The sequence below is a fragment of the Schistocerca nitens genome, chromosome 9 (assembly GCF_023898315.1).
Source record: "Schistocerca nitens isolate TAMUIC-IGC-003100 chromosome 9, iqSchNite1.1, whole genome shotgun sequence".
NCBI lineage: Eukaryota > Metazoa > Arthropoda > Insecta > Orthoptera > Acrididae > Schistocerca > Schistocerca nitens.
In genome coordinates, this window is record NC_064622.1 from 318,665,595 (window position 1) to 318,691,681 (window position 26,087).

The window sequence follows — 26,087 nt, forward strand, 5'->3', positions numbered from 1 at the left end:
GCACTGCCCACTACGAGTTCTCAATAATCACTGCCAGTGGAGGCGGCGGAACAATACTCTCTAGCGCGATCTCAGGCGCTGTGGCTCAGTGTAGCCACCTTTCACAATGCAGAGGAAGAGTTAGTGGTCAAATACGACTGTGCAACCAGGAGATATGTCTAATCTACATTTATGTGCAGGGGTGTATTTCTCGCTGATTTTCCATATTTTTGTCCGCTCTGAATAACCAACTCTCACAGTAGGTGTCGCATATCAGGTATTACTTGCTTTTTCTCTTTCAAGCGCATTGCAGTTTAAAAACGTGACAAACAAGACGCGTTGATCTTTTATTTACACTGCATTATCAGTGGTAGCTCCATAAATATAGCATAGATAATACGTTTCTGTAGTTCGATGCTTACAGATTAAAGACATTTGTTTCCTTGTGAAAGTGGTGCAAAATCTACTTAAGATTTGTATTTCTCCTTTTTACATGTTTTGAAGTCGACAGGTTTCTCCTTCCTTTCTGACAGAGGTTGTGGACGAAAATACGTAGTTGCACTTTTACTCTTCGCCATTTTCCAGGTTTCAGAAACCAGATTTCTGTTTTGTTGCATTTAGTTCTTTGTACTTCATTTTTGTAAAGCTTCACAACTGATCCACATAGAAATTGTTCTGTAATGTGAACCTTTTTGGACTAAACAGTGAATTTTTGTGTGTATGTTTCCTTTTTTAATTGAATTTATTACCCTTTCGCTTACACCACAAGCCAACCAACACTTACATAAAATATACCGATACTGAAAGAAAATTAGTGTTAGAATGTCTGATTATTTGCACGCATACCCATACATTAGACCGAACATACATAGTTACAGATCTGTACAGTGCTCGTACATTCAGTGAAAAATCAAACGTCGTAGAATACTTTTGTGCAGTCCTTTGCTAGCGCTAAGTTGGCTTAGGTGCGGATCCCTGCAGCAACAGTAAGCCTGTTCATTGAGTGGAGCCGTCTTTGATCTTGTGTTTAAAAAAAAAAAAAAAAAAAAAAAAAAGCGTCTCGCAGGTTGGCAACGAATGGTTCAAATGGCTCTGAGCGCTATGGGACTTAACTTCTGAAGCCATCAGTCCCCTAGAACTTAGAACTACTTAAACCTAACTAACCTAAGGACATCACACACATCCATGCCCGAGGCAGGATTCGAACCTGCGACCGTAGCGGTCGCGCGGTTCCAGACTGTAGCGCCTAGAACCGCTCGGCCACTTCGGCCGGCGGCAACGAATGACGAAGTTGCACAAGCTCTTCTAAAGTGATCGTAGTTCTTCCTTGTAGTCTGGTGTACCCAAAGAGAAACATGGACTGCTTCATTTTCTTCACCACAAGAGCAGAAATGAATATCTACAACATGCAGCCTCTGAAGATGTATAGGGAAACATATGGCTATTAGAGAGGCGAAACGCTTAGGTATTAAATATGTATGAGATTTGGTGAATAGGTGACCGGCTAGTGAATAGCTGCGTAGTTCTTGCCTTTATGTCTTATTGTTAGTCTTGTTACCTTCCATTCCCGTTGTTCGCTTTCTATCATGCATCTGTGTAGCGCATATCAGTAAATCATAATTGGTATTGCAGTGTATGTAGTACGTCCTATTTCACAGCAGCCTCTTTGGCTAAGTGGCCGGCAGCTTCTTTATCAGCGATCCCACAGCGTGATTTCACCCAAGGGAAATTAACGGAATGATATTTTTCACGTATCGGTTCCAGCACTTCGATAATTCTATGTAGAATGCTGTTTTCAGTCAAAGGTGCAAAAACTTTTTAATGCTGTTAAAGCAGTTAAAGAATCAGTGAGTAGGAAGTACGTAGAGACAGTCATCCGCGAGCAGAAACGAAGCGCTCCTAGTAACGCAATAAGACCCACTGTCAATATACTTGCGTGTTCTGGGGACCTGAATAGGCCAGAGTTCCACACACATTATATGAGGAACTCGCTCCCAACAGAATCACTTGTTTTGGAGCCGTCAGTATAATACATTGCCTCCGTATACTTTTTTAAAAACTGTACCAAAGTTTTATTGTTAAGCCGAGTTTACATGACGACATTAGGTTGCGCCACTCGTTGCGTGGAGTGAGTTGCACGCAAGTGGTTTCACGTGTGACTGCAGACACGGCGACACCAGTAAACACTTCAGTTTCGTCGTTTTGTGGGTCCCTGAGTCGTGTCTGAAATAAAAGTTTTGGCAGCTGCACGACTTACGAGTTGTGCTGGAGTTAGAGCTTGTTGTGTAGAATCACTGCATAAGAGTCTGCCTCCGGTAGCTGAGTGGTCAGCGCGACCGATTGTTAATCCTCAGGGGCCGGGTTAGATTCCCGGCTGGGTCGGAGATTTTCTCCGCTCAGGGACTGGGTGTTGTGTTGTCCTAATCATCATCATTTCATCCCCAACGACGTGCAACTCGTCGAAGTGTCGTCATTTCGAAAGATTTGCACCCGTGGAACGGTCTACCCGACGGGAGGCCCTAGTCACACGACTGCATAAGAAAAAAATAAGAAACGTGTTTCGATTCGTAACTGGATGAAGAAAAGACGTCAGTTCGGTTGTTCAGCATCCTTGCTGAAATAATTTATGCGGAAAGATCCAAGAAGTTCTTTAATTATCTTAGAATGTCACCAGAACTGTTCACGTTTCTTCTAAACAGAGTTAATTATGCGATAAGGAATAAAGGTACGGTAATGCATGAAGCACTGTCGCCAGAACTGATATTACATATCATATTACGAGCATTACAATCTAGATTGGAATATGTCAAGCAAATAATTGAGGACGTAGGTTGCAAGTGCTACTCTGAGATGAAGAGGTTAGCACAGGAAAGGAATTCGTGGCGAGCCGCATCAAACCAGTCAGTAGACTGATGGAAAAAAAAAAAAAAGTCGAGAGCACTCGGCATGCTATAAGATACGATTTTAGTTGGTGATGACGCTATTACGTTAACACCAATAATTATTAACATTCACAGTAATAATTATTAACATTAGCAACAATAATTACACGAAGTAGGCGACATTAAGAAGAGAATGGTTTGCAAACTACTCTCTTGAAGAGAGATCTTTACAGTGGCAATATTTCAAAATTCTAACGTATGTGAATGGGGAACACGGCAGTGACGTTTTAAATAGATGAATATTGAATAAAGAATGCAGCTTCTTGAATTTGTATAGCCTTCCCTCCTGTCAACAATACTCCCTAAAAAGAGTTGGCCAGCTCGAACGATGGGATTTTAGTCTTGTAGACGAGAGCATTGCTACAGCTAGAATTACGCTTGCTTGTATTTTTCTTAATTCAGTTGTATATGTGCTCCTAACTCAATAAATTTTGCCCTGCAGCTCAGATATTGTCAAACCATGTATGTTATGATCGCACATGACGGTCTCAGCGGCAGCAATATGTTGCTTATTTTTGTAATCAGCATCACTGAAATCCCACAAACACCTATGAAAGCATAGATATCCATAAAGCGAACATTATTCTCCTTTCTTCACTTCATATCTCAGTTTGTCTACACTCTACGAACACACATAACCTCAAAAATCATGCAACTAGTGTCGCCAAAGTTGTAACACGCCGAAAGTGTTTAGTTTCACCAACGAGTAGCGCATGCGCAGTGGCGGTAGCGCAGTTGCCTGCAACCTAGTGTCGTCGTGTAAACTAGGCGTTAATATCAGCCTCACCGTCAAAGACAATGCCTGTTAATATGTTCACCTTAGACAATTTCATTGGAAACGGGACGCTAAAATTTTTTAGTGTAGCTGGCTAATGATCTACCTTGAAAGCTCCTGAATACCATAATTCAAAAGTCTTCAAATGTGTGTGAAATCTTATGGGACTTAACTGCTACGGTCATCAGTCTCTAAGCTTACACACTACTTAACCTAAATTATTCTAAGGACAGACACACACACCCATGCCCCAGGGAGCCACACAGTCCGTGACTGCAGCGTCTTGGACAGCTCGAATACCATAATTCGCTTGGACTTAAGTGAGGAAGAGTTCTAGGAATCCAGAGACTTCCAATTAAGCACTATATGGTTGGATTTCAAGCGATCGACAAAAAATTTTTTAACTAATATTAATACCTTTTAAGAAGAAATTAGGCGCAAAGATACCGCCGGTGTAAATTGATTGGAGGTTCATGTGCTTCAGCGACCACCATTACAGTGATAGGGGTGCATGAATGGCACTGGAAGAGAGACAGAGAGAGAAAGAATCGTGCGGTGTGTGTGTGTGTGTGTGTGTGTGTGTGTGTGTGTGTGTGTGTAGTGGGAGGGTGGGTGGGGGATATTTCATTTCAAATGAGACGAAAAATGAAAAAAATGACCTTTTACGATTTTTCAGTCGTTAATAATTTTTTAACGTGTCAGCTAACGTAAAAGAAAACAACTTTCACAAAGTTATCTCTTAAATGTTCACTAGTTTTCGAATTAAAATTCGGTAAATTTGGCGTAATAAAAAGTTTATTAATATTATTTTTATATGAAATGCTGAACAATGTGGCACAATTTTTATTCCATTAAACATGGTGTTTTTCAAAAAATAGGAAAAATTATGAAATTTAGCGTTAAAATTAGGTTATAAAAAAAATTGTGAATACGACCACAACCAATGCAATATTACCCACATTAGTTGAGACTTTTACTTTGAATAGTTTCTGAGTTACGAGTCTCAGAATGGCGCGATTTTGTTAAATTATTATAACTTTGGCCCTCAAGAACTCCTACAAACACCTGTTTATCAGTTTGCAAAATACGTTACGTTACCGTCTACTTTACATGACAGAAAATTAAACCTCCACAAAAATTGTGAAATTTTTTGTTGCCCGAAATGAAATGGAACTGCCTGTGTGTGTGTGTGTGTGTGTGTGTGTGTGAGAGAGAGAGAGAGAGAGAGAGAGAGAGAGAGAGAGAGAGACAGAGAGAGAGAGAGACAGAGACAGAGATAAAATTAGGGAAGATCTATTAATATCCATTATATGAGGTGACAAGGGTGAATGGAGTGCTAAGTACACAAAAAGGCGCCTGTATGTGTCCACGTTATGGAACGAGCAGCAGTCCTGTATAGACACCACGATCGAAGCAACTGCTGAGGCCTTGGCGGGAGAGGAATTCCGATGGCGTTCCTCTGGTTCGCCTCCCCCTTGTTATTCGCCGTCCCCACGGCGTCTGCCGCGCGACGGCCGCCGCCTGTGACGTCATTCAGCGGTAACACGATCAGGCGCCGGTAGGCTCCCTGAGATGCCAGCAGGGGCGGGCCGGCCGGCCGCGCCGCCGCCGCTGCAGCAGCCAGGAGCTGGGGGATGGGTGCCTCGCGGAACGCGGGGAGGTGCGTCATATCAGCACCCTACACAAGGGACATGTCCATCGATACGAGACCAGCTCAGCCAAATAACACACGGCGCAACTTAAAAACAAACCTGCTTACTTTTTATTAGACAATATTTCAATCGCTTGATTCTATGGCCACTGAATCTACACTCCTGGAAATTGAAATAAGAACACCGTGAATTCATTGTCCCAGGAAGGGGAAACTTTATTGACACATTCCTGGGGTCAGATACATCACATAATCACACTGACAGAACCACAGGCACATAGACACAGACAACAGAGCATGCACAATGTCGGCACTAGTACAGTGTATATCCACCTTTCGCAGCAATGCAGGCTGCTATTCTCCCATGGAGACGATCGTAGAGATGCTGGATGTAGTCTTGTGGAACGGCTTGCCATGCCATTTCCACCTGGCGCCTCAGTTGGACCAGCGTTCGTGCTGGACGTGCAGACCGCGTGAGACGACGCTTCATCCAGTCCCAAACATGCTCAATGGGGGACAGATCCGGAGATCTTGCTGGCCAGGGTAGTTGACTTACACCTTCTAGAGCACGTTGGGTGGCACGGGATACATGCGGACGTGCATTGTCCTGTTGGAACAGCAAGTTCCCTTGCCGGTCTAGGAATGGTAGAACGATGGGTTCGATGACGGTTTGGATGTACCGTGCACTATTCAGTGTCCCCTCGACGATCACCAGTGGTGTACGGCCAGTGTAGGAGATCGCTCCCCACACCATGATGCCGGGTGTTGGCCCTGTGTGCCTCGGTCATATGCAGTCCTGATTGTGGCGCTCACCTGCACGGCGCCAAACACGCATGCGACCATCATTGGCACCAAGGCAGAAGCGACTCTCATCGCTGAAGACGACACGTCTCCATTCGTCCCTCCATTCACGCCTGTCGCGACACCACTGGAGGCGGGCTGCACGATGTTGTGGCGTGAGCGGAAGACGGCCGAACGGTGTGCGGAAGACGGCCTAACGGTGTGCGGGACCGTAGCCCAGCTTCATGGAGACGGTTGCGAATGGTCCTCGCCGATACCCCAGGAGCAACAGTGTCCCTAATTTGCTGGGAAGTGGCGGTGCGGTCCCCTACGGCACTGCGTAGGATCCTACGGTCTTGGCGTGCATCCGTGCGTCGCTGCGGTCCGGTCCCAGGTCGACGGGCACGTGCACCTTCCGCCGACCACTGGCGACAACATCGATGTACTGTGGAGACCTCACGCCCCACGTGTTGAGCAATTCGGCGGTACGTCCACCCGGCCTCCCGCATGCCCACTATACGCCCTCGCTCAAAGTCCGTCAACTGCACATACGGTTCACGTCCACGCTGTCGCGGCATGCTACCAGTGTTAAAGACTGCGATGGAGGTCCGTATGTCACGGCAAACTGGCTGACACTGACGGCGGCGGTGCACAAATGCTGCGCAGCTAGCGCCATTCGACGTCCAACACCGCGGTTCCTGGTGTGTCCGCTGTGCCGTGCGTGTGATCATTGCTTGTACAGCCCTCTCGCAGTGTCCGGAGCAAGTATGGTGGGTCTGACACACCGGTGTCAATGTGTTCTTTTTTCCATTTCCAGGAGTGTATATGTTTGATCTATGCTGATCTTTTTTTGTCACATACTCTTTTGCTTGAATATTAGTTCATTGCTGTCGTTGTTTTTGTTGTTGTTGTGCTCTTCCGTCTGAAGAATGATATGCTGCTGCTCTCAACATTAGTCTAGACGATACACGCTATTTATTTCAGTGTAACTACTGCAGCTTATATTCCACTCTCTTTCCTTTAGCCAACCTTCGATCTCCCTTCATAAATTTTACTCCCACCCCCCTCCATTAGTTTTTTTTTCATATCAAACTGATGATTCTTTTATGCTTCAGGATGTGTCCTATCAACCAACTGCTACATTTAATGAAGTTGTACAACATAGGTCGTTTCTCCCCAAATCGATTCAGTACCTCTGCTCTAGTTACCCGACCAACTAACCTTTCATGATCTTTTCAAAAGGTTCGACTCTCTTCTTGTGTGAACTGTTTAACATTCGCATTCCACTTTCACACAAGGCTACAGCCCAGACATATGCAGGAACGAATTTTTGACACCTATATTTATATCTGAGGTTAATAAATTTCTCTTTTACAGAAACGGTTTTCTGGATGCTGTCAATCCATGTTTTGTATCTTCATTGCTTTGCCAATCGTCAGTTATTTTGTTGTCAAAATATCAAAACTCATCTAGTTTTACTGTCTCATTTCCTTTTCCAATTCCACCAACATCACCTGATTTAATTCAACTCCATTCTGTTACTGTTTACATTTGTTCATTAGTAGTAGGGCAATTTTTTTATGAGCACAGTTTGTTAGTGCAGGTTGCCTACATCAGGGGCAGGTATGCACTCAGGGGCAAATCTATTGTTCTCCATTGACTGACTGGTACTTAACCCATTTTTCTGCTTTGATTGAAAGGTACTTAACCTATTGTTCAGCTAAAAGGATCCTTCATTTTTGATTGACAGGCACTTACCCTATTGTTTGCCAGCCCCCTCCCATGTCCCCTTGACCTCTCAGGAAACCCCATACTGCTACAGGTACATTTTCAGGTCCGAATTATTAGAATAGCCCTTCCCACTTTTATCATTTTGATTGACTACTTAATTGAATTGATCAATTAATGAACGTCTCCCCCAATAGTAAACCCCCTCCCACCCTCCCTCCTGGAAGATAGCAGGAAAAAAAACTGAGTTCATTGGTCATTTGGAGGGAATTCGGTTGCAGTGTGTGGAATATTGATTAAACAATTTATACAATATGTAGAATATTATTTAATTATTTACGGCAGTGTGTGGAATATAGTTAATTATTTAGTAAAATAAATAGCCCAGAAATCGATTGCTGTCTATAAAATATTGTTTAAACAATGTACACAATGTATGGACTATTGTTTATTTAAACAATTTATGGGATTAAAGGCAGTGTATGAAATATATGGAAAATCGGTGGCTGTTTAGTGCAGAGGAAGGGTCTCATAACAGGAAATTCCAGGGTATATTGTTTCTTTAAAAAAAAAGTTCAGTTTGTGGGGGTTGGATTTCTCTTGCTCATCATTCCCCAGTGTTTGGAAATACGTAGGCCTTGTAAGAAGTAATTACATGGGGCAAACATATTGCATAACTTAATGTTTGGCACTGTACTCTGGGTGTCTTAACCTAATGTTTGGCCCTTGTCGGCACTTAACCTACTGTTCTGTTAAGTGGTTTTCCATGTCACCCCCATTTCCTTAAACTATTGTACCGCTTTTGATACCAAATTAAGTAATCAGTTATGTCCTCCCATCATTTTCTGGTGCAATTTGAGATATTTAACATGCTACTGAACGCCATTTCTAGCGCATTCTTCTTTGTCAGCCACCCCCTTAAACTATTGTACTGTGTTTTACATAACAATTATACAGATTGACTTAGTGTTCTGCACTTAAAATGGTGTTCTACTACATGTCACCCACTCCTGCACACCCTCCCCTTAAGTATTGTACCGCTAACACCACCTTGATAAAAAAAATGTTTGCAAGTTAATTAAATCCATATTCTTCACATGTATGGGGTAGTTCTTTTCATAATTCACAGGGCCCGCATCTCGTGGTCGTGCGGTAGCGTTCTCGCTTCCCACGCCCGTGTTCCCGGGTTCGATTCCCGGCGGGGTCAGGGATTTTCTCTGCCTCGTGATGGCTGGGTGTTGTGTGCTGTCCTTAGGTTAGTTAGGTTTAAGTAGTTCTAAGTTCTAGGGGACTTATGACCACAGCAGTTGAGTCCCATAGTGCTCAGAGCCATTTGAACCATAATTCACAGCATCCTATTGGTCGGTGAAATCGATGGAATATAGTTTAGCCAAAAGGTCACTAATAAAAAAACACATCCCACCACCTTTTGCCCAACTCTGATGCCGTCAACTCCACACACACCACCAGGTGTCAGGGTGCACCTTGGCTCCTGCAAAGTGACGATGTGGCCATCAGCTGCTGACCCACGCATAAGTGTCCTTTCAGATCCCACAATATTGAGGTGGCGGCATCCATTTCATACTTGACACATGACAAATTCCTGTCGAAATACATGTTCACCTAAACACAATTTCTGGCGAAATGATGCAGACCTGCAGGTCCAGCGCTGTAGAAATCTGTTACAATGCTTCCTAGAATAGCACAGGGTGCATTGTTCCTAGTGATCCTAACCGGAGTTGCAAATTGCGTCTAGCCATGAACGCATGCTTTCCGGCCCAGTGTAGCTGAAGCTTCGCCACCAAATGTTCGTCCTGCTGTCAACATACGTCTCAGAAACGTTAAACGTTCTTACCGCTAAAGGCCTTCATCACGTCTGTGCACGCTCGCAAAAACACCATTAATCATAAAAGCATTCCTGTTGCTTGGAAAGAAGGCACTGTCTAAGCACAGAGGAGGGTGGGCGGGGGAATCAGAACAATTACGCAGACAGAATTCGAAGCACAGTCCTACAGAAGAGAAAAATGATGGGAATGTTCAGTGTCCTACAGCTACTGGCCTGGAGAAGTCCTAATGCCACAGTGGCGAATGCGTGACGGCATCCCCAGGTATGGATGAACTGCTTCAGCTTGTCTTTGAACACAAGCTTTCTCAGAACTTTCCTTAGATACCTTGCCTCCATCATGTTCGAATCTGTTTGTAGATGCTCATACGTCCCGGCACAAAGAATGTCTTGTGAATGAATGGAGCATTATGATTGCCTCTTCTTGAACGTACCCGACTAATTACTGATACCACCAGTGTGGAAGCTCCGTCCGCCTTTTTTTTCTTTCTGCAGATGTGATATTCAGTGGTAAAAAATTATTTTGCATAGATCACCATATTACACCAACAATTAAACCTTACAAAGTGGCCTACAGATCATCACATACAGAAAGACTCTTACTCAATTACACTGCTCTGCAACTGAGGACAGGAACTTGAATACTAAGAGTGTGAAAGTGATCTCCAACCCAGCAATATATCACCGCGTACCATGTCGATGTAGCAAACATACAATTCGTATCATTCGCCGTACAAAATCGCCCAATTTACATCATTCATATAGCTATCGGCTGCCAGACGCTGTGCACATACCGCGAACACAGACTGAATAAGCACATGCACTGTAGGTATACTACTCACTGCACTAGATATTTCCCATGACATCAGGTGTTCCTCCACTCTCAACGCATGAGCAGAGCGCCCTCAGCAGACTCAAGTCACTCTCACAACTGTTCTACAAATTCGAAGTCGGCTCCCCTCAGCACAAAAGCGTTACTGCTTCTGGCCTCGACTAGCTTGCTTGCCTGCTTTTCTAAACCCATCTCCAGACTCTGGGATTACAAGAAAATATGTAATTTCGCATGGTTTGCCAGAATATCATACCGATTTCGAGGTACTTCTCGTATCAAGCACATAGCAATATTACTTGCATAGCAGTAACAAAATTCTGGAAATATAGACTGGAAATTATTTCTCTGCAAACCTGCAACTTCAGCTACGTGGAGTATGTTTTAAACCACTGAGCAGCTAGATCTTATCCCATCTTCGAAGACCTTTACCTGGTATTTCCACTTCCAAATACCGATGTTGGTGATGTAACAGATTCCAAATCATGTCTATAATTTACAAAGTCAAGTAAGGTGTTTCTTATATCTAGAGAACCAGCAAACGTGACTTCCACCTGTCTTTCACCAGCTAGATGCATACACCACAATCGGTTTTCCATCAACTAAATAAAAGTGCGAAATGTGCAGAAGCAGTCAATCAGACAATTTACATGGGAGGCAATAATGGTCCAGCGCAATCACATGTCCATATTAAATCTTCCCAAATTTCCATGTGATCACGAAAGCTGGCCAACACATACTAAGTATTAGTTCACTATTCGGCCGACTAGAGGTCCCCACAGTTAAGGCAACTACATGCCTGCATGCCAGCAGGTCTTTCCATTCGGACTACTCCTGCAATTAAAGGGAAACGTGAATCATTCCCACCACAGGCCACTGGCTCTGAGCCCCAAGCATGGATAGGTAGAATAAATATCCTAGGAAATCAATCACATACATATTTGATCACTATACTTACAATTAAACGCTAATATTGCGGTCTCTGTTGAACTACATTCGACAAGGAGCGGAGGGTCGGAAATGCACCCTGGTGACGGCTGTGGCTCTGGAAATAGAAATATCTGTACCATTCTGATGACTTGAAATGCTCTCCCCTTTGCTATTACAGTATTCCACGTCAAATCAATACCTTCCTTGCGAATGGACATAGTCATTTCCTTTGCACATGTCGGAACACAAACACATACTTTACGGGCCTGATGCTCAAGGTAAGCATAATACTAAGTATAATACTTCGTCAATAACATATTGCTGGTGGTAGGAAATAATACTGGCCGAAAATCAACGATGGGTGGACGCGTCTCATAAGTTTTCTTGTGAGTAGTATCACTGTGTCTTAGAAAGAGAGGCATAATTGTTTTATAAATTGCCAGATGTAAAAAAACACAACCATATTACCATCACAAGCGGTCTCGGTTCTACAGATGCATACAGGTATCCATGTTAAAAGCTATACTGGCTTTACAAATATATGTATGGCATTACCTCTGTATGAAGTGGTTTTTTCGAGACGTATACCATTACACTGAATATAGACGGTGATCGCTGGAGTGTATAGTATCAGACCAATAGTACAGTTACAAGTCGCCGACAGTGCAACCTCGTATTAAAATTACCGAATTTTGAAAGAGATTCGACTGAGGAGCATGGTATGAAACCGGTATTTGCAACTCCTTCACGGCGCCGCCGCTACCTCCAGTATTTGTAAAACATTCTGTCTCAATGCCATGTCAGAGGTTTGGTGATATATCGACTGGGCTATAGATGATGGCTGATTGAGAAGGATCACAAACAATAGTAGATCGTGTGCTGATTGACATCATAAGAAATGTACACTATCTTTTCAGATCGCTAGTGCTACGCTTTCAGTAGAAATGCTGTCTGGGATTTGGAATCAAGTCTTTCCATTCAACCACATACCTGGTTGGATCCTATCGAGAAGTCCTTTAATAATTGCAGCAACTAGTGAATCATATTTCTGGCATTCTCATATCTCAAAATGAGTCACCTTTGCGAACCTATCTAATACAGTAAAATTTCAACATGGTTTTAGGTGGTACCTATGCATCTTGCAACTGCCCCTCAGACTCTGCACTACCATCCCTGCCGCTTTGCGCATGTGATCGTTCCAATGTAAGTCGGTGCTGAGTAGAAGGCGGAGAAAGCTACACCTACCACTTTCTGCAACCCATGCAGAAATAGGCTAAGCTGAGTTACTGCAACAGGACTGTGTTTTGACCATTCGATGGAAACGTGAACTGGGAGAAGGCCAAGAATTTTGCTACTGCCCTGTGGTGCGTCCCCAAACTACACACAAGTACTACAGATCCGTGTCCCTCAGGGCACATTCACGTCTATCATCCAAACATACTATCTTCGTTATTCTGTACCATCCAACACAGAAAAATTACCAACTATAAAAGCTCCACTGACTTCATCCGGTAGAGAACTCGATTAGATTTTTACCCCATCTCTCTCTTCCCATATATCGAAAACAAATACCCACAAGTGATGATCCTATTAAATATACAGGTATTGATCAACTTCACAGACCAGTTTAAAGTTTCATCATCTCTACTGTAGGAGGGTGATCATATCTCACAGACTATACTGTAAGTCGCAAGAGACTCTCCCAGTGACCCTGTGCCGTTGTTTGAAACATTGTTTTTTTTTCTGTTGTAACACACTTGGGACACTGCCATACCTTTTGTTTTTCCGACATGACTTCAAGGTCTGTGTCAGGCTCTAAACTGACATTAACACGTTCTGATCCATTGCCTCCCACAGAAAACTAGACGTCATGCAATGTAAATCATGTTGTTACTGCTGCTACCATAACACACCACACACGCTGGATGACTTTAAATAAAAGACAGTTACAAAATAAGGAAACTGAAAGAGTTTGGCGGTGTTGTGGAGAGTTTCCAAACTGCAGTCATAAGGTTATTGACGACCTCTACATTTAAACTTATCTGTCATAGTGACGGAATACCCGATGGCTCTGCATTCTGTTTTGACTGATTCCTCATATTGCAGTCATGTACGTGATCACTGTTCCAGTGCTAGCCATTCCCAGAAGGTGTTGCCCCTCCGCCAAAACTCTTAAACCAAGTCAAACAAACGATGTCAGTCAATCATCATGTGGTAACCAACAGTGTGCTAGTGGTCGGATGGGATGGAAAAAACACCGTCAATGTACTGTTGTAATAAGCATCACAGTTGACAGTGCAAACAGTTTTAGTAATTTTACAGTAATTTAGACACTGACCAATGATGCAAAACCATGTTTTCCAACGTCAGTATCATAGCTAAGCCACCCCTTCTCTACTTTGCGACTATAATTGAGAATGTAGATACATGACATTGCAGTACGTCCATTCATTGTTAATTCTCGAGCACATACATTATCAAAGTATACCAGACACCACTCTTCGTATTTCTAACACCTTGAGCATTGTGCTTAATTTACGACCTCTTTCTGTGTGGATGGGAGTCACAGAGCATTCTCACAGTATTAGGATAAAATTAGAAACTGAAAGACCCCCCTCACACTGTCTTTGACGAGCCCATCCTGCAGCACCGTTGCCTATTTAATCTGCAGCTGGCCAGAAGTAGACCACTATATTCCATGTCTCATGAATGAATGGAGCCTGCCAAGTCCTCTCCCGTCCAAGTACACACAATTTCTCCAGACGTGTCCATGTTGAGGAGGTTAGCACCCCTTATTAGTTTATAGTAACAGATTTGAAAGTGTTGTGATGTAATAGCAGATGGTTAATAAGAACAAGAAACAGGTGATTTTTGATGCGTGATGGAGCTCTAGACGAATGGCGTTCAAAGCATTTTGCGTAAATCAACTATGCTATGAATTTTGAATTATTGTTCTAGTGTCTAGGAACAGTACCAGGAGGATATTGGTGAGAGAGAACATAAACACACACACTCGTAAGGTTACACAATTCTGCACTTAAAACAGGCTATCGTGTTAGATCGCTTGAGTTTCCAACCTATCAGTCATGTGGAATGCATCGCTGTTAATATTCCGATATAAGAAATATATCTACAGCACGTGACCTACATCCTTCTTGCAGGTTTCTCTTCAATAAACTATGGCAACGAACTATTAAACGAAAAAACTAATTCGTTAAAACAGTGTCTCAGTATGATACATGCACAATTTAGCTCTCCAGAGATGCATAGCGTCCACGGTTCACATCCAATCATGGTTAAAAATTTATACTATGCTCGCATCAGACCTATATATAATTTTTACAAATTAATTAAATCGATATTCTTCACATGTATGGGGTAGCAGCATCCTATTGGTTGGTGAAATCGATGGAATATAGTTTAAACTGTTGTGTCTAGACCATACAGCCCAGACACAATGCTGTAGCCGATAGGGCATGCAAGACTAACGCAGACGGGCGTGAAGTCTGGAACATGAGACTTATAAATGCACTAAAGAAAAATACGTAGCTTTTTTAATACTTAACTTTATTCTCTTGTTGGAATACATCTCTCCTGCATACTCGTAAGCTATTGGCACTGATACAAATGGCGCCTTGCTAGGTGGTCGCCATTTAACTTAGCAGAGGGCTATTCTACTGTCTATCTCTCGGCAAATGAGAGCAAGGCTTAGCACGTCCAATCGCTAGCTATGTTGTCCGTACAACTGGGGACGAGGTCTCCTCAGTCTCTCGAGACCTGCCTTGTGGTGGCGCTAGGTTTGCGATCCCACAGTGGCGACACGCGGGTCCGACATGTACTACAGGACCGCGGCCGATTTAAGTTACCACCTAGCAAGTGTGGTGTCTAGCGGTGACACCACATAAACAAAAGATCACTAATAAAAAACCCATCCCGCCACCTGATGGTCGTTAGTAAAGGAGAATACCTCCTACAAGGAAACAGATAAACGCATAGCAGCAGCGCTTGACATGTGAAATTACACGTCAGGCCACCACTAACTCTGTATACATGACATCTGTCAAGTAGACGTATACATGGGGATTTCAGTGCCTCACAAACTCCTGTCGCTAATTTAGAATAATCTTAGTTATGAAACTAGTCCAAGATGCAACAAAGGAATGGGGTTCATAGCATAAATCTTCGTTTGTTTAGGGAATGTGTCAAAACAGAATAGTCAAGTTTCATCACAAACAAAATGGAAGTCCTCTGATGACGGAGAGGTTTGCTGTTAGCGATCGGAAGTAGACAGTGCTCTAAGGCAAATACAAAACATGTGGTTGTATACGAGTCGAATGCAGGCTATGTCACACGACTGATGCATCCTGAAAGAACAGCAGAAAAAATGGTCAAATCACCTGCGCCAACATCTCCCTCCCTCTCTAGAATGCATCGTCAGTCTGCCATTAAACGGCACCTCCTTACACCTCCATCTCAGTTGATTACCCTGTCTGCTCTCTGTTATCCTATAAGGCAGATACATGTTAAGTCTCTCAAACACTGTGGTACCACATGCAAGAAAACTTATGAGACGTGTCCACCCATCGCTGATTTTCGATCAGTATTGTTTTGTATCGCTAGCAATCAGTTATTGACGAGATATTATACTTGGTAGTAGGGGATGTGTGATAGGTGCAACTTGACCATCAGACATATAAAGTATCTGTTTCTGCTCCGACATGTGCAAAGGAAATGTCTATTACCAGTCATACGGAAGTTATGAATTTGACATGGAATAGTGTCACAGCGAAGGGGAGAGTACGTCAAGTCATAAGAATGGCACAGATATTTCTATTTCCAGAGCCACAGCCGTCATCAGGGCCATACCTCCCTCACTGTCAAATGTCGTTCAAATGAGACCATAACTGTAACATTTAATTGTAAGTACAGCGATCAAATATGTATGTGATTGATTTCCTAGAATGATTATTCTGCCTTTGCATGCTTCGGGGGCAGCGCCAGTGGCTCCGGGTGGGAATGATTCACGTTTCCTGTTAACGGCAGGAGCCATCCAAATGGAAAGGCCTGCTGGCATGGACGACTGTAGTTGACTTAACCGTGGGGTCCTCTAGATGTCCGAATAGTTAACTAATTCTTAGTATGCGTTAGGCAGCTTTCGTGGTCGTGTGAAAATTTGAGAAGATTCAATATGGACAAGTGTTTGCAGTGGACCATTATTCCCTCCCATGTAAATTGTCCGGTTAACTGATGATGAACAAATGAATAACTGTTAATATAATGAAAAATCAACAGTGTAATTAAGTCAAACATCTATTGTAAGGTAAATTTTATTATTTTTATTGGCATGCGCGTTATTAAGTCACTTGTCTGAGATGTCCATATGAATTTGTTTCAATCTTTTCTTTCGTGATTCGTCAGCACCAGCTGACCCAGATTTGTAATATATTCAATTTTCCCATGTATTGGATTACAGATCTTTATCAATAAAGTAAAAAATATTCAGAATATAATTGGTTTTATCTGTCAACTATAAAAGTATAATTTCCCCTTAAGTCACTGCCAGTACCAATTTAGTCATTTATCTAATTTAAAATATTCCAGAATTTTTATCAGATAATAATCATTTGTTCTTTAGTAATCAGACGACCAGCTGTGCAGCTGTGTCACTAAGTAAAGTCAGTTTTCTCATAATTCAGATCTCAGACAAATGTTACCCAGCACTATTAGATAGGCCAGCATTGCACTAAGTTGTGCCATTTACGAGAAGATATATAAACAACTTTATCTGGCGACACCATCACTAGCTAAGAATTTTTCAGTTTTTTGTCACATACAGGTTCAGATTGATTTCACACGGCCATGGCGTAGCACTGCTTATGTCAAAATGTATCAGTTTTTCATGAGTTAAGATTTATCAGTTTTCATATGTCGGTATTAACTATCCAAATTTAATGATTTTTTATTTTTATTTTCTGTTTGCGAAGGTTACACATCTTTTTTTATTTTTTTATTTATATTGAAAGGTTACAGAATAGTATTGCAAAGATCTGGCATGCCCATTTTGTTAGTGTGGGTTGTCTACACCAGGGGCAGGTAACCACTCAGAGGCAAACCAATTGTTCTCCTTTGATTGACAGGTACATAACCTATAATTCTCCTTTGATTGACAGGTACTTAACCTGTTATTCTCCTTTGATTGGCAGGTACTTAACCTATGGTTCTGCTATAAGGATCCTTCCTTTGATTGACAGGCTTTTAACCTATTGTTCCCCAGCCCCCTCACCTTTCCACCCCACTCCTCAGAAAATTTCCCCCCTCGCTGCTACAGGTACACTTTCAGGTATTAGTTATTGGAATAGCCCCTCCTACTCTTATCATTTCGATTGACTACTTGATTAAATTTATCAATTAATTAACCTCTCCCCCTGTGTAAACCCCACTCCAACCCTCCCTCCCAGAAATTGCCCAGAAAAAGACCCAGTTGATCTGTCATTATCAGGGAACTCGGTTGCAGTATGTGGAGTATTGTTTAAACAATTTATACAATATACAGAATATTAGTTAATTATTTGTGGCAGTTTATGGAATATAATTGATTTATATAGTTAAAGAACTCGTTCATAATCGATTGCTGTGTATGGAATATTGCTTAAACAATGTAGACATAATGTGGACTATTGTATATTTAAACAGTTTAGGGGATTAAAGGCAGTGTATTGAATATATGGAAATTGGTGGCTGTTTGGTGGAGAGGTAGGGGCTCATAACAGGAAATTCAAGGCTATATTGTTTCTTTATAAAAAAAAAAAAGTTCAGTTTGTGGGGGTTGAATTTCTCTTGCTCATCATTCTCCGGTGTTTGGAAATATGTAGGTCTTGTAAGAAGTAATTACATGGGGCAAACATGTTGCATAACCTAATGTTCGGCACTGTACTCTGGGTGTCTTAACGTAATGTTTGACCCTTTGTCGGCACTTAACCTATTGTTCTGTTACATGGTTTTCCATATCACCCCCATTTCCTTAAACTATTGTACCGCCTGTGATACCAAATTAAGTAATCAGTTATGTCCTCCCATCATTTTCAGGTACGCTTTGAGATATTTAACATGCTTTTGAAAGCCATTTCTAGCGCATTCTTCTTTGTCAGCCACCCCCTTAAACTACTGTACTGTGTTTTACATAAAAATTATGCAAATGAACTTAGTGTTCTGCACTTAACCTGCTGTTCTACTACATGTCACCCACTCACGCACACCCACCCCATAACTATTGTACCACTAACACCACACTGAGAAAAAAAAGTAATTAAATCGATAATCTTCATATGTATGGGAGTCAGAACAATTATGCAGACAGAATTCGAAGTACTGTCCTAAAGAAGAGGAAAATGGCGGGAATATTCGGTACTCTACAGCTACTGGTCTGGAGAAGTACTAATGTCACAGTGGCGGGTGAGTGACGGCATCCCCGCCAGAAGTGGAAGGTCTGCTTCAGCTTGTCTTTGAACACAAGCTTTCTCAGAACTTTCCTTAAATGCCTTGCCTCCATCCAGTTTGAATCAGTTTGTAGACACTCATATGTACCAGCACAAAGGATGTCTTGTGAATAAATTGAGCATTATGATTGGCTCTTATTGAATTTACCCACTAAATTACTGATCTCGCCGCTGTGGAAGTACTGTCTGCCTTTTTTTTTCTTTCTGCAGATGAGACTTTCAGTGGCAAAAACCTATTTTACACAGACAATCACAATTAAACCTTGCAAAGTTGACTAAACATCATCAAACACAGAAAGATTCTTACTCTTTTACACTGCTCTGCCACTGAGGACAGGAGCTTGAATATTAGAGTGTGGAACTGATGTCCAACCTACCAATATATCACTGCGTACTGTGCCGATGAAGTAAACATACAGTTCGTATTGTGTGCCATACAAAATCGCTCCTTTTACAATATTCGTATAGCTAATGGCTGCCAGACACACGTACATACCTGAGATAGGTCAGGTGTTCATCCACTCTCGACGCATGACTAGAGTGCCCTCATCAGACCGAAGTCACTCTCACTACTGTCTACAAATTTGGGGTCGGCTCCCTAAGTAAAAAAATTAATACTGTTTCTGGCACCAACATGCTTGCTTGCCTGCTTTTCTAAACCCATCTCCAGACTCTGGGATTAGTGGAAAATATATAATTTAGCATGCCAGAATATCATACCATTTTCACGATACTTCTCGATATCAAGCACATAGCAATATCACTTGCATAGCAGTATCGCTCACGCAAAAGAATTCTGAAGATATACACTGGAAATTATCAATTATTTCATTAGAAACCTGAAACTTTAGTGAGGTGGAGAGTGCTGCAAACCACTGAGAAACTAGAAACTTATCTGTCTTCAAAGGCCTTTACATGAAAACTCGAAAAAAGTAGAGGTAATTGATATTTCCACTGGAGAATACCGATGTCGGTGATGTAACCGATTCCGAATCATGCCTATAATTTACAAAGTTAAGTAAGGTGTTTCTTATATCTATAGAACCAGAAAACGTGTCTTCCACCTGTCTTTCACCTGCTAGGTGCATACACCACATTCGGTTTTCCATCAACTAAAGCTTCCATTCCTTCTCCCTCAATTCAGAATCCCCCCTCTACGTATCTCTTTCATTTCTTTACTCTCAGTGTATCGATTGAATAACATTGGGGAAACACTGCAAACCTGTCTCACTCCCATCCCAACTGCTGCTTATACTTCAAGTCCTTTAAGTTGTAATGATCGAATCATGAGGGGTGCCAGAAGAAAGACAAAGGATCGTCTAAGTAGGAATACTAGCTATATGTCATTTAACTTAGAGACATTCAGTGTAAACGCCAAGCAAAGCAGAGTTCGCCAGGTTTCGAGTGTTCCATTGAAAAATAACAGCCTCGGATGAGCAGATACTATGTAGATGGGCATCAGACTTTGTGGAGTGGACTAAGGACTTGTAAAAACTTTCCTGCACGTAACTCTGGACTAGGGTTACTGGGTTTCATCGTAAATGTAACTATGTCTCTGTGTCACTTTATTGCGACGTGTATTAGAGCCTTAAGGTTCGATTAGAAGAACAGAATCTGCCGCTTCCATGGTTCATGGTCGGTAGTTCCATATCTCACTGCGTATTAACAAAGATATAGGATGTTGTGGCCATTTGTTCTAGTAAGCCTCATCATTGTTTTTGAAAACCGGTGTCTGTGCTCTTCTGCATGTTCATTGTCAACATGTGAAGAATCAAAAGAAAGCAGACTAGTAAGCCAACCCAGAGTCTCATTTTAATACCATTACTCGACCTACCTCATTTAGCCTGGCATCCAAGCCTTTCTGTTCTGTCTCCAACCACAGAAACCCAAAAAATCTCAACTTTAGCTCATCATCATTTCACTCCCGTACACAGCTGCTCGTGTACTAAGAAATGGATGACAAAACATCCCACGATACCTCTCATCTGAGAGTCAACGTCTGAAGTAAATATGTCGCGACGCACGTTGTGTTAGAACAGAGTCTGACAAGTGAAGTCAAACTTTGGTGTAAGTCTTAGATAACCTGTCGCTCCTTGTATTTTACGCCTGTTACCCTTACAGCTTCAAATAGCGTATGCCAGTCAACATTGCCAAAAGCTTTCTGTAATTCTTCATGCGCCTTGCGAGTTTGCCTTCCTTCACTCTACCTCTCAAGATAAGTCTTAGGGTCAATGCTGCCTTGAGGATTGCTACATTTCTCTGAAGCCTAAGCCGATATTCAGCGAGTTCGGCTGCTACCAGACTTTTCACTCCGCTGCCAGTAACTTGTGTCAGTATTTCGCAAGCACGACTTATGAATGACTTATGAGATAGGGGCGTCTAGATGCGCGCTGATCTTACAATCGTGTCGCAGCGCAGGCAAGCACCGCCTGCAGACGACACAGCAACCTGCGCGTCGTGAAATATGCGGGGCAGGACGTAATTCGGTTGCCTGATGAGCAGCAGGTAGCCTCAACGATTACTGCAAGTGGTTTTCCGCAGGCGAGATGAATTGCAGCTGTAGTTTCATGCGAGATGTGAGGGTGCCGCCATAGCACAAACTCAGTCGGTGTAAATTACCTCACGGTCACTGCAAAAGTAAAATTCACTGCAAAAGTAAAATCCATATAAGAGATACAGAATTGGCAGAATTTCTATTAAGCAGTACAGTTCAAGTTACGGGCTGGAATGATCGTTAAAAAACGCATTTTAGAGCAAAGCACAGCGCGTAACAATAACTGTAATGGCTGTATTAGTTAACGAACTACAATTGCTATCTATAACGGTTGTGAGTCGTGTAAAAAATTGCTGTTTTGAAGAGCGCGCCGCAGCGCGAAGTGTGAAGCAGTCACCCTCCGTTTCTGGCGGTGGCGCCGCTGTGGCAGTCGCAGCTTTGGTGTCTCCCTCTGGTGGGAAAGGGGAAAGGTTGCCTGTTCACCTGCATTTAAGGGGCGCTATGAGCTCGCGGGCATGGAGGGGCCCCAATCTTTAATAATAAAAATATCGGCAGTCAGTCAGTTGGTCAGCAGGGTCAGTGTGGGGCAGACAGTGTCTGTCTGCCGTCCGGAGTGGTAGTATGTGTTAGGCCGCCAGCCTGCTCGAGTTTGTTCGGGCAATGGTCATTGGCGTTTGGATCGATCGGTTGGTCTGTCGCGCACTGGGACACAAGATGACTTGTCCGTCTTGAGCGTCGGCGCATGTGAGGTCGCCACGTGAGTCCAGTGGGCCGCGCCGTATAGCGAGGGGTAGTGGCTTCGCGGTCGACACGAGAGCAACAGGAGTCAACCCACGACATCGGTCTGGCCGGTGCAATTGCAGCGGACAGTTCGGGAGAGCGTTTTGGGGGTGCTGCGCCACGTCTTCGCCAGATATCGCAGTTTATTAGAAGTTAAGTGATTCGTGATATGTTGTTTCAATAAATTCTACTTGTTTTCTTGGTCAGTCTCTCGTCCCCAGCTTGCTCGTCTGTCTCTCGTCCGCATTTGTTAGGCAGTTAGTGTCTGTCTGTCGGTCTGTCGGTCTGCCGTACGTTAATAGCTGCCTCTGTCATATTTTTCGGATTCAGTGTTAACGAATTTATTGTTTAATGTGTAAAGGCCGAATTCCTGAAATATGTTTTTATCCTGGCTATTATCTTGAGAGGCGATATATGTGAAATGTAGAGCATGTTTGGCCAACCTTGTATATTTTATGTAAGACTGCATTTCATGGGTTTTTAATTGAATGGTCATTTTAGTATATAAAGTTGCCACCCTTCCACCGCAAGAGGTATTTTTTTAAATCAAGTTGCACCTTCGGTGGCAAGTTAATCTTTTAATGTTAGTGTTTAGTACCATTTCCATCCCTCCAACGGGATGCATAGTTTATGTGCCTGTATGAGTTGTTAAAAATTTTACTTTAAAGTAATCTGGTGTGTTGCAGATTTGCACCAGTGTAATCTTTCTGAGGTTGTTGTGAGCGGTCGTGACTACGGCCGTGTCAAAAGGGAGCGGCAAGGTTCTCAGCCCCGAAAGCTCATGCAGTCAAAAATTTGTTCTTTCTACGTCTGAATAAATTGTAATTTGATATTTAGAGGGTGCTTTATGATCAAAATTTTAAACCTGTTTCTAAAAAAAGGGGGGGCTTTTAAGAATAAAATTTCCATTTGTTGAAAGAAATTTGATTTGTTTTCATCAGTTACCCACTGGCAACTACCTCCACGCTCACATACTGTGATTAAATGTGTTAATGTGCTTCATGAATCTCTAGTAAATAAAGTAAATTCTTAAGAAAAGGTTTTGAAAGTAAATTCACTGTTCAGGTTGGATGTGCGTTATGTGTAAAATAAATTATAGTAAATAACGCTAATTCTACCATTTCAGTGGATTATATGCAACAATTCAATAACCAAGGATTGTAGCAAAAACGTAATGTCGCCACGGAACAGCCAGTCAAATTTTAGTCCTAATTAATGTGTAATTATATTGGCGACACTTTTAATGTAATTTTTGCTTGATAAAATGCTCATGTGCAACCAAGGAAAAACATACTAAAATGTGTGATAAAAAGATACGACACTGATATTGTTAAACAGGCCAAAGGAATCAGCGTGGGCAAGTGTTCGGACGTGTAGCTTTTACAGCTACAATATTTGTACATTACGTCTGATTTTGAGGGTTTTGCAACGACATATCAAGGTTGTATAGGACATCAGCTAAACGGGCCGGGGTCAGTTTACTTTGAGAGAGCATGAACATTTCCACGCAATAAGTCCAGGGACTTGTAAAATTATTACAAAAGTTCTGTTACTAAGAGAAGTTTTTCGAAATTCACGCTCCTGGACTTCAAGTCTTACCTGTAGGAGCGTATCAAATGACTTGTACAACAGTATTGCTTTGCTGACTTTGAAAAGTTATCTACAACAGATTTTTCGATCTTTAGCTTTGAACACCAATGTGATGAGCAGCATTTAGTACATTCCCGATCGTGCCTGCAAATCAGTGCGTCGTTGCATAGTCTGAAGTAAGAATTCAGTAAATATATTAATTACTGAACAGTATTCAGCTTGTGTTGAGGACATTTATTCATTTTGGAAACCAGAGTCCTAAGGCGGGTATTCAGTAAGTAATGCAAGAATTTTCTTAGCCAATTTCGATTGAAAAAATGCGGAATATGCTGTGGGACATCGTGGAAGTTTACCTCTTCAGCCCCTATAGTTTCGTGAAGTTCACATTGGAGGCGGCACTATACGTAGCCTTAGATGTGGAGTCTGTAACGGAGATGCGATACGAGCAGAGAGCTGCCAGTGAGTTCTTTCGTCGGAAAACCGGAGCATCGTAGACACTCATAGACACTTGTAGAATGTCTACGGTGACGTGGGGTGAATAAAAGGATGGCAAGTCGTTGAGCGAGGCGTCTGTCCTCGTCACAAAGATCGCGCAAACGTTTCCGATCTCCTTCGTGCCGCCCGACAGCACACAGCAATGCTGGAACGTGCGGACACACTCATTCGAGGTGACCGATGAATGACAAACACCTCGCTTCTCAGCTGGACGTCTCTTTTAGTAGTGTTGACACACTCGTCCACTAGTTTGGGTAGTCGAAGGTGTGTGCCTGTTGAGTTCCTCGCCACCTAACAGAAGACACAGAGGACAACGAAGGACCATCTCTGAGGAACTGCTTGCGTATTTCGAGTCTGATGGTGACAATGTTTTGTCTAACATCATCACGGGTGATGAAACATGGTTACATCACTTCGCACCGGAAACAAAGCGGCAATCCGTGGAGTGTTGCCACAACACCTCCGAAGAAACAGTTCAAAGCTGCACCCTTAGCCGGTAAAGTCATTGCGACTGTCTTCTGGGACTCTGAAGCTGCTATTCTGTTTGAAGTCCTCCCTCATCGTCCAACGATCAACTCTGAAGTCTATTGTGCAACCTTCAGCGAAATGAAGAAATGATTTCAACTTGTTCGTCGACAGAGAAATGCGAACCAACTTCTCCTTCTCCACAACAAAGCAAGGCCTCACACAATTCTGCGCACCCGAGAGGAGCTGATAAAACTTCATTGGACTGTTCTTCTTCATCTACCCTACAGCCCGGATATCACACATTTCGGCTTCCATCTCTTTGGCCAAATGACGGAAGCACTCCGCGAGAAGGACAAAGGAGAGATTATTGATGTGGCCCGACGTTGGCTCAGACGTCGACCAGAAGAGTGGTACCCTACAGGACTCCTTCTCTCCTCCCCCAAAAAGGCTCTGAGCAATATGGGACTTAACATCAGAGTTCATCAGTCCCCTAGAACTTAGAACTACTTAAACCTAACTAACCTAAGGACATCACACACGTCCATGCCCGAGGCAGGATTCGAACCTGCGACCGTAGCGGTCCTGTGATTCCAGGCTGTAGCGCCTAGAACCACACGGCCATCCCGGCCGGCCCCCCTCCCCCTCCCCCCCCCCCCACCAAATTAAGATGGCGTAAGGGCATCGCACTGAATGGAGCTAATGTTGAAAAATAGGGTTTGTAGCCAAAAGAGTGTGGAATAATATAGTGTACTGGAATCCTGAATAAAACTAACGTGCTTTCTGAAATAGAATGTGTTACTTTATTTTTTGAACTTTTCCCAAACATGCAGTTTCATCAAGTTACTGGAAGTTAACACAGTAGTAGCAGGGCATTTAACAGGCGTGTGGCCATCCCCTGGACACTTATAAAGAGAACAAACTTTAAAAATCAGACAATGAGATTGTAAAAAGAGGGAAAGCATTATAATATTGCAGGCTCTGTGATATTCACGCATATCAGGACTTGCGTTCCTTGGAATAGAAATTATCATGCCTTTGATTTTCTTTGCTCTGAGGACCACGAGGCAGCACTCGACTATCGTGCGCGTCAAAAAAAAAATTTTATATGTTTCCAGTCGGTTTCAAAAGTGCCGACGAGGTAGTTCCTGCGTGTGTGCCTCCACTATGGCGGAGTTTATGGAATTACTGAAGCAGCTGTTACAGCAATACTCGCAGGACCGGGAGTGGCTGCAGACTTTCAAACACCCGTAACAGCAACAACAGCTGCAGCATAACGAGGTACCCGCGCAGTGGCAGCGCCACACGTT